The sequence below is a fragment of the Capricornis sumatraensis genome, chromosome 2 (genome assembly GCF_032405125.1).
Source record: "Capricornis sumatraensis isolate serow.1 chromosome 2, serow.2, whole genome shotgun sequence".
In the NCBI taxonomy this organism is placed as follows: domain Eukaryota; kingdom Metazoa; phylum Chordata; class Mammalia; order Artiodactyla; family Bovidae; genus Capricornis; species Capricornis sumatraensis.
In genome coordinates this window covers 187,449,185-187,465,954 of record NC_091070.1, presented here as the reverse complement: position 1 = coordinate 187,465,954, position 16,770 = coordinate 187,449,185, and positions in this window count along the sequence as shown.

Here is a 16,770-nt window from a genome sequence, read left to right as displayed (position 1 = left end):
GCCTGCTTCACAGGACAATGCTGCCATCACCTCCTATGGCTCCCTGATGTCCTCCCCACCCTGCTGATTGAGGCTTGTTTCTGGAGCGGCCAGACCTAGCGCCTGCCCAGCCCCGAGTGCCTGTTGTGACATCCTGAAAGAATCTGAAGCAGGCCCCCCAGGGTGTTGGATGCTGCCTGCAAGCTTGGAGGCGGGGTCGAACAGGAAGCACTAGCTGAACCTCTGTGGAACACAGCTCTGTCCTCTGGGCAAGTTACTTCACCTCTCTGATGTCCATCTGCTGTCAAGCTAAAGGCACTAGTGATCCCCTCAGAGTGCTGCAGGGAGGGTCAGATGAGAGTGCGTATTATTCTTTTGGTGGAAACTGAGGGAGGGATTCCGTTTTCTGTCTGGGTTGGCATGGAACAGACGAGAGAGCGCAAGCAAGGGAGGGTGCCACAAGTTAGACACCATCCTGTGAAGGGGAAGCCTTCTAGAAATACTTGTCTCCCCCTCCTCTTATAAGACAGAAGGAGCTGGGGACTCTACCCTGTAGGTGATGAGCATAGACACTGCCACCGGACTGCACGGTTCAAAGCCCTGCGCCGTCAGTGTGAGTGTGTGGCCTCAGGCAAGGTCCTTAGCCTCTCTGGGCTTTTCTCTCTTCACCTGTGACACAGGGAGTAACGTTGCTTGGCGCAGTGGTTGTGAAGGAGCAGCGCGGCATCTGTGGCATGCCTAGACCAGGACAGGCTTCTGCAGAGGGAGCTTCCCACCGTTCCTCCCACCCAGTGAGGGTGTCCGTATTTGAAAAGAGGCTGAAGGGGAAAGGACAGTGCCGAACTCCAAGGTCAGGAGGGCTGACACAGCCCTTTCGGGCTTGTTGTGGAGGGTTTCGGAGGCAGGTCAGGGAGGCCATCCCAACCCCATCAGGGGCTGACCAGCTACTGTGAACAGGCCAGTGCAGGTGAGGGCTGACTTCACCCGCCAAGGTGAGTGTCAGGGGAGAGTTTCAGTCTTTGATGGGCCTAGGAGTACAAGATGCTGACTGTAAGGGGTAAGTACTGGATTCAGCCTCAGAATGTCTCAGTCTTAGATCTGGTGGCACCATTTTCTGGGCTTGAGTGAGTCATTTCACCTCTATCTTTTTCTCCTCTTCCTCAAGAACAGACAGGATGTTCCTACAAACCCAGGTTAAGTACTTGACTTCTGTTTTTTTGGACTTCACTACTACTCTCTCTGAAGTCCAAAAAAAAAAAAAAAAACCCACTACTCTCTTCGGACTTCCCTGGTGGCTCAAACGGTAAAGCGTCTGCCTGCAATGCGGGAGACCTGGGTTCGATCCCTGGGTCAGGAAGATTCCCCTGGAGAAGGAAATGGCAACCCACTCCAGTATTCTTGCCTAGAAAATCCCATGGATGGAGCCTGGTAGGCTACAGTCCATGGGGTCGCAAAGAGTCGGACACGACTGAGCGACTTCACTTCACTTCACTACTCTCTGTAGTAGGTAATATCATTATGCCCATTTTACAGCAGAGGAAACACAGGCTCAGAGTGGTCAAAGAGCCCATCTAAAGACATACAGCCAACAATGGCTGGGGTGTGACCCAGGCAGCCAGACTCTAGAGTCTGCACTCATAGCCTCTCCCACAAGCACAAGCAGCATCTCAAGGTTTCCACTCTGTTATCTGAAACCCTGGGAGAAGAACTGCCCCCTGCTTTCTTCCAGGAAGCTCTGAGAATCAGATAGGCCAATAGACATGGTTGAGACGTGCTCTGTTGATTGGGGGAAGCAGGGCAGAAATGCAGGGGGTGTCCTGCTTGCTGCGGTTTTGGAGGACAGCATCAGCACAAAGGGGCTTCCCAGGGGGCACTAGTGGTGAGGAAGCCACCTGTCAATGCAGGAGATGTAAGAGACACAGGTTCGATCTCTGGATTGGGAAGATCCCCTGGAGGAGGGCATGGCAATCCACTCCAGTATTCGTGCCTGGAGAATCCCATGGACAGAGGAATCTGGTGGGCGATAGTCCACAGGGTGACAGAGAGTTGGGCACAACTGAAGTAAGTGTGCATGCAAGCAAGCTCATTAGCACAGAAGTTCACAGCACAGATGAGAAAAGAAGATTTCAGCTCCAGGTAAGGGTAGACTTTCTGAGGCAGGAGATAGATGGGCCCCAGGCTGGTCAGGTGGAGTTGGTTTCCTGGGGACAGACACTCCAAGATGAAGACAATAGCAGGAGGGAGAAGCTGGGCCATGCCCAGAGACAGACTTCATATTTCTCATTTCCGAGGTCAAGGACACCTTCCCAACTACACATGCACCGAAAGGCTCTTCAGAGGTCAAAGGATGGGGTACCACCCCTTAATAGGTGATGTCAACATAACCATAGGCCTCTTCACTAGAATCCATTCTGGCAAAGAGATGTGGTGTGTACACACACATTGAGATAAACCAAATACAGACTCAGAGTCAGGCAAAGCAAAGTGACTGGCCAAAAGAAACCCGGAAAAAATGCTCTATAATAAGTGATTCAAATTACCATGAGGGCATGGCACTCTCTCTCTCTGTCTGTGTGTGCCTATTCACATGTACTTTTTCCTCCTAATAAACACATTATTTGTTTCACTACATTCTGCGTCTTTATAAAAACTCATTTCTACAAAGGTCACGAGCCAGGGTCTTGCCATTGGTCCCTGGTGGTCTAGTGGCTAGGATTCTGCACTCTCACTGCCATGGCCTGACTTCAATCTCTGGCCGGGAACTGAAACCCTGCTTCAAGCCACCACAGTCCAAGGCCACCTGAGATCACTTCCACAGTGCATGCTCCTGAGGGAGTTGCGCTGCCTCTGAGGCAGACAGCCCTCCCAGCAAAAGAAGCACCTGCTGAGTAAGCAAGGGGGTTCGTCCAGCAGCTGAGATACATACTGGGAAGCTTCTAACACAGGGCTCTACACCATTTGGTGAGGCTTCCTGCCTCTTCCTCACTTCTTTTCACGTTAGATGCTCTCCGGCCACCATTTCCCCTCAGATTTGGTGAATTTTCCCATTTCCGTGAGGTTGCCAGGGCCCAACTAGATCTGGATGTCAATTGCCAACTTCCTCACAGCCTCTGGGGCAGGGGTGGGTCTGCGGGAAAACATTTTTCCTGAACTCTGGCTCCGACTCCTGCAACATCTGTGGAAAACAAGGGAGTTGACCACACGGCCCTCTCCCAATCACACTCTCATTTCATGCTTGGCTCCCCAGAGCGACCTTTCTCAAGAAAAATACCATTTAAAGCTCTTTCTCCATCTCCTTCCCTCTTTCTGAGAGAGGGAGTTCTGAGGCCAACTACGCAGAAAGAGTCTTTGGTTTCCCCCCCTGCAGATTGTTGTTCTAATACCCTGGGTCAAAGCAGGCAGAAGGGAATGCTGAGCATCCCCGCCGTGACCTCTGATGCTGCCTGGGTGGGGACAGAGCAGGGGCGGAGGAGAAGGGCTAACAAGGAAGCCGTGGTTTCTTGACAGCTTTCTCTGTCAACAGAGGACATGGGAGCCAGACTTCTCAGGAACACTGGGAGAAGAGGATGAGATGAAAATGATGTTGATGGGGGGTATTGTGGGGAGAGAGAGACAGAGACAGAGAGGCAGAAAGACAGAGAGAGGCAGTATGATGCCATCGGGAATTTTCCATCCCTTTGAGAGCTAGAGCCCTAGGACTCAAGGAGTAATGGGAAGACCACAATAGCACCACCATCACCCATGAGCTTGAGCCTGCTTGAAATGATTCACTCCAGACGGACTGAATCAAAACCTATATCTCATCAAGACCCTCAGGTGGTATGGAAACACACTGAAATTTAAGAAGCACTGTTCGACGTAAGATTCCATTCAAGCTCCTAGCTGTGTTACGTGGAAGTCCAAATCCCTAGTGTACATTCTATGGAAGTCCAAATGTGTGTTAGTGGCTCTTGGTGACCCTATGTTATGTAGCCTTCCAGGCTCCTCCATCCATGGGATTTTCCAGGTAAGAATACTGGAGTGGGGTGTCATTTCCTTCTCCAGGGATCGAACCCGGGTCTCCTGCATTGCAGGCAGACTCTTTACCATCTGAGCCACCAGGGAAGCGCAAAGTCCTCCCCAAATTGTCCGTGAATTTCCAGGGGGAGGCGGCCAAGAGGAGCAACCCCACGTCCAAGGAGCGGTGGCTGCACAGGTACAGGAGGGCCGAGATGAGCTACTCCATGTTCAAGGTCAAGAGGGGCAGCTGTGAGGAGATACTCCTCGTCCAAGGTAAGGAGCAGTGGCTGCGCTTTGCTGGAGCAGCCGTGAAGAGATACTCCATGTCCAAGATAAGAGAAACCCAAGTAAGACGGTAGGTGCTGCGAGAGGGCATCAGAGGGCAGACACACTGAAACCATAATCACAGAAAACTAGCCAATCTGATCACACAGACCACAGCTTTGTCTAACTCAATGAAACTAAGCCATGCCGTGTGGGGCCACCCAGGATGGGTGGATCATGGTGGAGAGGTCTGACAGAATGTGGTCCACTGGAGAAGGGAATGGCAAACCACTTCAGTATTCTTGCCTTGAGAACCCCATGAACAGTATGAAAGGGCAAAATGATAGGATACTGAAAGAGGAACGCCCCGGGTCAGTAGGTGCCCAATGTGCTACTGGAGATCAGTGGAGAAATAACTCCAGAGAGAATGAAGGGATGAAGCCAAATACCCAGAAAATACCCCAAAATACCCAGTTGTGGATGTGACTGGTGATAGAAGCAAAGTCTGATGCTGTAAAGAGCAATATTGCATAGGAACCTGGAATGTCAAGTCCATGAATCAAAGCAAATTGGAAGTGGTCAAACAGGAGATGGAAAGAGGGAACACAGACATTCTAGGAATCAGTAAACTAAGATGGATTGGAATGGGTGAATTTAACTCAGATGACCATTATATCTACGGCACTGTGGGCAGAAATCCTTAGAAGAAATGGAGTAGGCATTATGGTCAACAAGAGTCCAAAATGCAGTACTTGGATGCAATCTCAAAAATGACAGAATGATCTCTGTTTGTTTCCAAGGCAAACCATTCAATATCATGGTAATCCAAGTCTTTGCCCCGACCAGTAACACTGAAGAAGCTGAAGTTGAACAGTTCTATGAAGACCTACAAGACCTTTTAGAACTAACACCCAAAGAAGATGTCCTTTTCATTATAGCTGACTGGAATGCAAAAGTAGGAAGTCAAGAAACACCTGGAGTAACTGTTCAAATTTGGCCTTGGAGTACGGAATGATGCAGGGCAAAGGCTAATAGAATCCTGCCAAGAGAAAGCACTGGTCATAGCAAATACCCTCTTCTAACAACACAAGAGAAGACACTACACATGGACATCACCAGATGGTCAACACCAAAATCAGACTGATTATAATCTTTGCAGCCAAAGATGGAGAAGTTCTATACAGTCAGCAAAAACAAGACCGGGAGCTGACTGTGGTTCATATCATGAACTCCTTAATGCCAAATTCAGACTGAAATTGAAGAAAGTAGGGAAAACCACTAGAACATTCAGGTATGACCTAAATCAAATCCCTTGTGATTATACAGTGGAAGTGAGAAATAGATTTAAGGGCCTAGATCTGATAGACAGAGTGCCTGATGAAATATGGATGGAGGTTTGTGACATTGTACAGGAGACAGGGATCAAAACCATCCCCATGAAAAAGAAATGCAAAAAAGCAAAATGGCTGTCTGAGGAGGCCTTACATATAGCAGCAAAAAGAAGAGAAGCAAAAAGCAGAGGAGAAAAGGAAAGATACAAGCATCTGAATACAGAGTTCCAAAGAATAGCAAGGAGAGATAAGAAAGCCTTCCTCAGCGATCAGTGCAAAGAAATAGAGGAAAATAATAGAATGGGAAAGACTAGAGATCTCTTCAAGAAAATTACAGATACCAAAGGAACATTTCATGTGAAGATGGGCTTGATAAAGGACAGAAATGGTAGGGACCTAACAGAAGGAGAAGATATTAAGAAGTGGCAAGAATACACAGAACTGTACAAAAAGATCTTCATGACCCAGATAATCACGATGGTGTGATCACTCACCTAGAGCCACACATCCTGGAATGTGAAGTCAAGTGGGCCTTAGAAGCATCACTACGAACAAAGCTAGTGGAGGTGATGGAATTCCAGTCGAGCTATTTCAAATCCTGAAAGAAGATGCTGTGAAAGTGCCACACTCAGTATGCCAGCAAATTTGGAAAACTCAGCAGTGGCCACAGGACTGGAAAAGGTCAGTTTTCATTCCAGTCCCAAAGAAAGGCAATGCCAAAGAATGCTCAAACTACCGTACAATTGCACTCATCTCACACACTAGTAAAGTAATGCTCAAAATTCTCCAAGCCAAGTTTCAGCAATATGTCAACCATGAACTTCCAGATGTTCAAGCTGGTTTTAGAAAAGATAGAGGAACCAGAGATCAAATTGTCAACATCCACTGCTGGGTCATCAAAAAAGCAAGAGAGTTCCAGAAAAACATCTATTTCTGCTTTATTGACTATGCCAAAGCCTTTGACTGTGTAGATCACAAGAAACTGTGGAAAATTCTGGAAGAGATGGAAATATCAGACCATCTGACCTGCCTCTTGAGAAACCTATATGCAGGTCAGGAAGCAACAGTTAGAACTGGACATGGAATGACAGACTGGTTCCAAATAGGAAAAGGAGTGCATCAAGGCTGTATATTGTCACCCTGCTTATTTAACTTATATACAGAGTACATCATGAGAAATGCTGGGCTGGAAGAAGCACAAGCTGGAATCAAGATTGCCACAAGAAATATCAATAACCTCAGATATGCAGATGACACCACCCTTATGGCAGAAGGTGAAGAAGAACTAAAAAGCCTCTTGATGAAAGTGAAAAAGGAGAGTGAAAAAGCTGGCTTAAAGCTCAACATTCAGAAAACGAAGATCATGGCATCTGGTCCCACCACTTCATGGGAAATAGATGGGGAAACAGTGGAAACAGTGGCTGACTTTATTTTGGGGGGTTCCAAAATCACTGTAGATGGTGACTGCAGCCATGAAATTAAAAGACGCTTACTCCTTGGAAGGAAAGTTATGACCAACCTTGATAGCATATTGAAAAGCAGAGACATTACTTTGCCAACAAAGGTCTGTCTGGTCAAGGCTATGGTTTTTCCGGTGATCATGTATGGATGTGAGAGTTGGACTATGAAGAAAGCTGAGAGCAGAAGAATTGATGCTTTTGAACTGTGGTGTTGGAGAAGACTCTTGAGAGTCCCTTGAACTGCAAGGAGATCCAACCAGTCCATTCTGAAGGAGATCAGTCCTGGGTGTTCATTGGAAGGACTGATGCTAAAGCTGAAACTCCAATACTTTGGCCACCTCATGCGAAGAGTTGACTCATTGGAAAAGACCTGATGCTTGGAGGGATTGGGGGCAGGAGGAGAAGGGGATGACAGAGGATGAGATGGCTGTATGGCATCACCGACTTGATGGACATGAGTCTGGGTGAACTCCGGGAGTTGGTGATGGACAGGGAGGCCTGGCGTGCTGCGATTCATGGGGTCACAAAGAGTTGGACACGACCGATCGACTGAACTGAACTGAACTGAACCCTCTCAGAGTCATCTCTGCTAACTCTGGGAGAACTGTTCTCCTGCCTTGGACCATTGAAAGCCTGTTCTGTTCTCCTTTGCTCACGCACTCTGCCTGTTCCATATTCAACCAGACCGAAAACTTAATTTCTTTCTCAGTTTCCACCAAAAGCAACTTACACAGAACATGTGTGCTTATGTGTGTAGGAGATTTTCCCAAAATGTGTTAAGTAGTGGGGGTGGAGTAAAACAGTTACCGTAACCATTTCATCTGTAACTACATGTCTGGTCTTTGAACACAGACACTGGCCCCTCATTCCAGATGTTAGCTCCGTCACCTCATCTCCCTGGATCATCTCTTCCTACCTCTCCTGCCCGGCTCCAAACCTCTCTTCTCCCAACCCCTCTCAGGAGGTAAGCTCTGCTCATTTTTTCGTATGGAGCAGTAATGACATCCCTTCTGTTGTCTTCACACTATGTTCCTAGGATTCCCTTTCTGTCCGACATGTCTCAAAGCACCCATCTTCATAGCAGCTCTATGCACAATGCCAGGAGGAGAAGGCAACCCAAGGGGCCAAAGACAAATGAGCAGATTAGCAACATCTGCTATATGCACACAATGGAACATATTCAGTCTTAAAAAGGAAGGAAATGCCTATACACACTACAACATGGATGAGCCTTGAGGACATTATACTAGTAAAATAAACCAGTCTCAAAAAGATAAATACTGCATTAGTCCACTTATTGGTTGGCCAAGATGTTTGTTTGGGTTTTTCCATACAATCATGTGGCAAAAACCTGAATGAACTTTTTGGCCAAGCCAATACATGTACTATCTAGAGTAGTCAAAATCATAGAAATGGAAAGTAGAATAGTGGCTGCCAGAAGCTAGAGGGAGGGGAGAAATGGGGAGGGATTGATTAACGAGTACCAAGCCTGATTAAGAGGAAACATTCTGGATATGAGTTACAAAACAATGTGAATATACTTAACATCACTAACCTGCACAATTAAGATGGTCAATTGTATGCTATTTTTCCTCCCTAATTAAAAGTTAAAATTAAAAAACCCTCTGGGCAAGGAATGTATCCTTCTGAATCTTAGTTTCCTCACTGGTAATTAGGGATAAATATATATTCTGCTGCTGCTGCTAAGTCGCTTCAGTCATGTCTGACTCTGTGCAACCCCATAGATGGCAGCTGACCAGGCTCCCCCGTCCCTGGGATTCTCCAGGCAAAAACACTGGAGTGGGTTGCCATTTCCTTCTTCAGTGCATGAAAGTGAAAAGTGAAGGTGAAGTGGCTCAGTTGTGTCTGACTCTTCGAGACCCCATGGACTGCAGCCTACCAGGCTCCTCTGCCCATGGGATTTTCCAGGCAAGAGTACTGGAGTGGGTTGCCATTGCCTTCTTCAAAATATATATGTTCCCCTCTAAATACACCTCATGGGACTCTTTTGAAGCTCATATAAATTGACGGCTTTGAAAGAAAAAAAAGGCAATTCTTTTCCGAAGAGGAATTCAGATGCCAGTGGTTTAGTTCACTATCCCTTGTAGCATATATCTCTCCCATTTCCTCCACCTGCCTGCCTAGGCTCCACCCATCCCCTAACCCTGCTCCTCCTCATCTACCATTTCCACCAACATTGGTGTGCCTTAACATCATTTCCTTCCTTCTCTTATGTTTCTGTTTTTTTTTTTTTTTTTATTTCACTGACTTTCAAGGCTTCAGGTAGCTGTATGAGTCTCTCAGTCATGTCCAACTCTTTGCAACCCCATGGACTGTAGCCTACCAAGCTCCTTTGTTCATGGGATTTTCCAGGCAATAGTACTGGAGTGGATTGCCATTTCCTTCTCCAGAACAAACACCAACCCATAACTCTTGCTTGGTCTCCTTCCTATTACAGACGAATTAATCCTCCTGCATTTCCTACCCCGCCGCCCACCATGCACCTCAAATTGGCATGTTCAAAACCAAACAGATCACCATTCCCCACCAACCATCTCCTCCGAAGTTCTTGCTCTCAGTGAAAGGTCTAATAACCATCTCCCCTGATGGCAAAAAAAAAAAAAAAAAAAAAAATCACCCAGTTACTGCCTCCCTCTCCTTCCTACCTCACCCCTTTTAAAGGCCTACTCTCAAGAGAGAGTCTCAGATGAGTTATCTTTTAAAAGATCACTTCTCTCTTGGGTTATTGTCAGAGGCAAATGCAGGGTGGCAGTGCTCTGTTCTGTGTGTCTTTTTTATTCCAAGATCCAAACTAAAGGGACATGCCATTCTAATGGCAGAGGGAAAACAATCATGGCTGACATTTACAATGGCTCAATATTTCTGCTTGGTCTCAGTCTAAGTAACTCTCACTTAAGGTTCCATTGGATAAAGCAAATCATATGTTCGCAGTTTTGATACTAGTAATTCCTTCTCCAGGAAGACATTGCAAGTCACAGGGCAAATGATAGGAATATAGAATTCTCTTACCAGGAGAAAAAGTGAATAATATATGACACTGCTTGTGTATAAGGCTGGTTCCATCTGTAGAAAGACCACAATTAGAAAAGTACCCACATCTCCACCAGCCCGAACCCCAGGATTGCTGGTCTCTTGAAGGGAAGTAGATGAAGTCTTGTAGGAAAAGTGTTGATCTCTTGATAAAGAAACTCTAGAAGATAATCCTGCTTCAGTCAACCCAATGAGTAAAATGGAAGGAAATTTACTTCATGTTGTGGGCTCCTTCTGGAGTGTATTTCATGACCTTCCTGGGCTTCTCAGGTAGCACAGGTTATAAAGAACCTGCCTGCCAATGCAGGAGACATGAGACGCAGGTTCAATCCCTGGGTGGGAAAGGTCCCCTGGAGGAGGGCATGCAAGCCACTCCCATATTCTTTCTTGGAGAATCCCATAGACAGTGGAGCCTAGTGGGCTATAGTCCATAGGGTCACAAAGAATCAGACACAGTTGAAGGGACCTACAGGAGTGAGTGTCCAGCTGCAGTGTGTATACACCATGGTGCCACTCATGGACCAAGTTTGACCAGACCAGGGGAAAGCCCCAGACCCAAGCTGGTCCATCCAGGTCCCATCTGTGGTCATGTGGAATCCACGCAAAGAGGAGCCAGCAGGGCAATCTCCCCTATGGTTGGAGTGATAACTTGTGAATTTGGAAGTTGTGGGAGTACTTTGATTCGTCCAACCATTTGTTCTGAGCAGCTGAGAAAGCCCGTCTTCAGAGAAAATTACAGAGACAGCCCATGAGCAACAGAGAAAAGGAGCAAGAAAGAGAAGCAGCATTCCCCAAGTTCCCTGGAGCTTCCTTCTTCCCACGTCTTTTCATTCCTGGCTCTCTTCCATGTGGTTCACACATGAGATTGGGTTTCCTGAATCACCCCTGCATCTTGAGAGAAACTTCAGCTTAAGCTGGATTCAGCTGGTTTCTGCAGCTTGCTAAATAAGTTCTTTGATCAGTTTTCATTCACCTTTCCGAGCCTTAGTTTGTTCAGCTGAAGAAGAAACAAGATAATGATGCTGAGGCACTAACCTGTTAAAAGAATCAACTGGATGTAAAAAATGTTATAAAAAATGGGAAGGACAGGAGGGAAATATCATGGCTGAAGGAAAATGGCTTAGGAGGAATTTTTGCTTTCAATTTTTGAAATGTTGGTTAAAAAATAAGAAAAATAATAATCAGACATATATCAGAATATGCTAGACACTGTTCTAAGTATTGGAGACACATCATCTCCTTTCATCTTCATATCAACCTTATTTTCTATAGGTTTGGTTGTTTTATACCATTTTGCAGATGAGGAAACTAAGATATTCTAGAAGTTTAATAACTAGCCAAGGTGACATAATACTAGGTGGCCAAATATTATTATTGACTTTTATATCTGTTTCCTAATCCATAAAATGACACAAATGACAGATATTACAAGATTGTGTTTTGAGATTTAACTAAAAATATTCTCACAAAGTACATGACACATAGTAAGAACTGAGGTAATAATCCCTTTCATAAGAAGACTCATCATAAATCTTGCATTGCAAATGAAGAAAATAAGCTATGCAACTATGAGGAGGTGAATTTCAAATAAATAAAAGGCAATTCTGTTACCAAGGCAGGAGATAGACTTGTTAAACTCATTGACTGCAACCGGAAATAGGCCTGAAAATCTATCATGCTTTAGTAAAACCTGGCCTAAGGCAACTTCAGCCAAACAATTCTCAAGCCCTCTCATTATAAGAGAATCGTGATAACCCATAGTCTGCAGTGCTTATTGACATACAGTCTTTTAAAAAAAAATTATTGGAGTATAGCTGATTTACAATGTTGTGTTAATTTCAGATATATAGCAAAGTGAAATCAGTTATACATATACATATATCCACTCTTTTATAGATTCTTTTCCCATATAGGCCATTACAGAGTATTGAGTAGAGTTACCTGTGCTATATGGTAGGTCTTTGTTAGTCATCTTTTTAATATATAGCAATATTTTTAAAACTCTTCTCTGCTTTGAGAGTAGCATGTCTCACTTGTGTATGAAATGGAAGAGGACAAGGAAACTGAGAATGATGGTATGCTTCTATATCATGGGAGATCTACAGGCCTCATGTCATGTTATAGATGTAACATGGGAGATCCAGGAGGTAACATGACATGCCTTCACTCCAACAACCAGGAAACTGAAGAGTTGGTTTTCAAAATACAAGTCTTTCCAACCAACCTGAGTCCCTGCTTTCATCCTCATCCTTTGAAATGCCTTACCAAAATAGATAGCTTGTGTGTGTGTGTGTGTGTGTGCTCAGTCGTGTCCGACTCTTTGCAACCCCATGGACTGTAGCCCTTCAGGCTTCTCTGTCCATGGAATTTTCCAGGCAAGAATACTGGAGTGGGTTGTTTCCTCCTCCAGGGGGTCTTCCCTGGATCAAACCCAAGTCTCCTGCATTGCAGGCAGATTCTTTACCTCTACGCTATAGCAATTCCCACTATTAGTGCTGTGAGCTATTAGAGCCTAACAATGACCCAAAGTCAATAATTTGAAACAAGATGCACTTATTATCTCACAGTTTTTTGTGGGCCAGAAATTCAGGGCTGGCTTATCTTCTGACTGTGTCATGAAGAGACAGTCAAGATGTCAGCTGGAGGGACTTCCCTGGTGGTCCAGTGGCTAGGATGCCTTGCCGCCAATGCAGGGGGCCTGAGTTCAATCCCTGGCCAGGGAACTAGATCCCATGTGCTCCAACTAAAAGTTTGCATGCCACAACTAAAGATCACACATGCTATAACTAAGGCCCAGTAGTCAGTCAGTTCAGTCACTCAGTCATGTGCAACTCTTTGTGACCCCATAGATTGCAGCATGCCAGGTCTATCACCAATTCCCAGAGCTTTCTCAAACTCATGTCCATCGGGCTGGTGATGCCATCCAACCATCTCACGCTCTGTCATCCCCTTCTCCTCCCGCCTTCAATCTTTCCCAGCATCAGGGTCTTTTCCAATGAGTCAGTTCTTCATATCAGGTGGCCAAAGTATTGGAGTTTCAGCTTCAACATTAGTCCTTTCAATGAATATTCAGGACTGATTTCCTTTAGGATGGACTAGTTGAATCTCCTTGCTGTCCAAGGGACTCTCAAGAGTCTTCTCCAACACCACAGTTCAAAAGCATCCATTCTTCAGTGCTCAGCTTTCTTTATAGTCCAACTCTCACATCCATAACATGACTATTGGAAAAACCATAGCTTTGACTAGACAGACCTTTGTTGGCAAAGTAATGTCTCTGCTTTTTAATATGCTGTCTAGGTTGGTCATAGCTTTTCTTCCAAGGAGCAAGCATCTTTTAAATTCATGGCTGCAATCACCATCTGCAGTGATTTTGGAGCCCCCCAAAATAAAGTCTGTCACTGTTTCCATTGTTTCCCCATCTATTTGCCAGGAAGTGATGGGACCAGATGCCATGATCTTAGTTTTCTGAATGTTGAGTCCAGGCAACTAAATAAATAATTTTTCAAAAAGATGTCAGCTGGGGCTACAGTTATCTACAGGTTTGACTGGGACTGAAGGATCTGTTTCCAGCTGCGATGGCTGGCAATATGTTGAAGTTCCTCTCCAGGTAGACTTCACCATAGGTTGCTTGAGTGTCCTTACAGCATGGTGACTAACTTTCTCCAAAGCATGCAGTTTGGCAGAGAGAGCATGTCAGGGAAGCTCTCCTAGTTGCAGAAGCCTCACAGGATCACTTCTGTCACATTTTATCAGTTATTAATAGAATTAAGACTGCCTGCATTCAAGGGAAGGAAGTTAGGCAGAGGAGAATGATGGACGTATTTTTGACCACTACACTTAGCAAATGAAAGAATTTGCAGTTCTGGTGTGAATTGCCTAGCCTTTGTTTAAAATGAACCAAGGTTTCCAATACCTCTCTGTTTGAAATAAAAATCCTCAACATGACAGCAAGGCTAAGCCAGGCATACCCACACACTGCATGTCCCTAGCCTCAAACCAGGTCTCTCCCCTTTATGTTATATAGTCATAGCAGTGTTAGTCACTCAGTAGTGTCTGACTCTTTGTGACCCCATGGACTGTAGCCCGCCAGGCTCCTCTGTCCATGGAGATTCTCCAGGCAAGAATTCTGGAGTGGGTTGCCATTCTCTTCTCCAGGGGATCTGCCCAACCCAAGGATTGAACCCAGGTCTCCTGAATTGCAGGCAGATTCTTTACCATCCATACCTGGACTGTTTTCATTTCTTCTAAAATACTGCATTCCCAGCTGCCTAAAAGCCTCTCAGAGATATTCCCCTGGCTCTCTATGCCCTCCTCCAACCTCCTTTGCCTTATTAACATTCATGGGGTCCTGGTTCAAAGGATGCTTCTTCATCAAACTTTCCCTGATCCCTCAAACTACATCAGGTCTGGCCAGAAGCAGTTATGAATCCTTGAGTTTTTTCTGAGTGATGCTTTTCACTTGCAATTATGGATGGAAGTGATCACTTGATCACTTTCTGACCAATGTTTAGTCTGTATTGAGACTAATGTTTTACTCACTGTTGCATCCCACCACTTTGCACGGTGCCAGGGAAGTAATGCGTACTCAGTCACAAATATGTCGAATAATAAGTGTCCAGACAATGATCTCCTTGCAGCTGGAGGCATGCACACAGAGGTGGAATCATCTATTTATAAATGTGTTTCAGGGGAGGTTTGAACATCAGATCAGAGTTGACTGGATGACTTTTAAGGTTCTTTTCCTTCAGGGGAGTCTCTGAGATTCTATGAGTCTGTGATTCTAGGGTCCTCACTCACTGGTAGAAAACCCTGTCTACTTGCATGACTCACCTATGGCCCAGGTCTCAGGTCTCCTGGCTCCAAGGACACAACCCTCTCAAAAGGCAGCTAACTCCAGGCTCCTCTGGCAGCCTGCTACTCACATCAAGCACAGGGAGAAGCTATGTTGGAAACCTTGGGAGCAGCTGCCTGGGGGCTTTAGTGATTGGACCCTCTGTGGCTCCTTTAAGAAGTTTTACAAGGTTAAGGTTTGCTCTAAAAATAAGCTCATAAGGCTTTTTAAAAAGCTTCTAAAACCATATGTCCACAACAGCCATTTTTTGAAGGGCCAGTGAGCCTTTAAAAGCTTCAAAAGTCACTACTTGGCCTGCCTCCCACAGTGGAGAAAGTTCAATATGCAGTGTGTTTAAAAACAGACCTGCTTTTAAGTCTTCTAGAATCTGCACCTGCAGCACTCTGCTCCCTATCAAAGGGGTTCAAAATGGAGATCAGTTTGTGTGCGGCTTGTTACCCCAGAGACTAGGTTCTTTCCACACTAATCAAGTGCCCCAAATAACCACAAAATTTCCATTAGTTGCCTATAGAGAGATTAGTTCAGGTTTTTCTTTCCTGTTCCCTCTTTCCTCCTATAGGTCTCTTCATATTATGGGGTGTTGTGGATTATTCTGATAAGTGCATACACACATATTCACAGGAATCATGGTGTGTCCAAGAAAATATTCACCCAGATTGGGCGTCTATCAGATGACTGGTAGCAAACGAGAAAGGGCACTTATGTGTTAAATTGTCCTTAAATTCAATATGTGGTACATAATAGGTAGGCAGTTGTATATTTATAGATATAGAATACCTATATTTCAGGTGAGAAGGCAGGAGTTAGAGATGAATGGAAAACAATAGAAATGGTATCTCGATGAATCATAAATATGTTCTCCTCTAGCATGAAAATTCCTCAAAAAACTAAAAATCTACTTGCTATAAGATTCAGCAATGACACTTCTGGGCATGTATCTGGACAAAACTCTAGCAGCTCTTTTCACAATAGCCGAAACATGGGAACAACCTAAATGTCCATCAACAGATGACTGGATAAACAAGATACGGTCCATATATACAATGAAAAATTACTCAGCTGCCCCCAAAAGAAAGAATGAAATAATGTAATTTGTACCAACATGGATGTACCTAGAGATTATCATACTAAATGAAGTAAGTTAGAAAGAGAAATTCGAATGCCATATGACATCACTTATATATGGAATCTCAAATACGACACAAGTGAACTTATGTACAAAACAGTAACTCACAGACAGAGAACAAGCTTTTGGGTGATAAGGCGATGCGGGTGGGGGAGGGCTGGATTGGGAGCTTGGGACTAGCAGATGCACACTCACATATGGAACAGACAAACAACAGGGTTCTACTCTATAGCACAGGGGACTATATTCAACATCCTGTACTAAACCATTATGGAAAACAGTATGAAAAAGAACATATATGTATCTCTTTGCTATATACCAGAAACTAACACAGCATTCAAGAGCAATTATACTTCAACAAAAAAAGGAAAAGAAAAATAATATGTTCTCCCCAAAGACATTTTATAATTTGCAGGGGGGACTAGAGAGAAGCATGGGGTATGACGAACCATATTTCAAGCTCCTCGAATCCTTTAAGCCTCAGTAAGGAATTCCCTATTGACTCCTCTACATAATGAATAAATGGAGGCCCAGAGAAGTTAAGATGATCCCACAGGACCGCCACCCTCCATGCACCCAGGCTCCTCATATTGGTATAAAAGGGTAGTGTGATGGCTCTAGGCATAGAGTATTGAGGTCTGACTCCCGACTTCACTACTTCCTAACTGTAATTCTTTGGGCAATTTTCTCCATCTCACAGAAATTCAG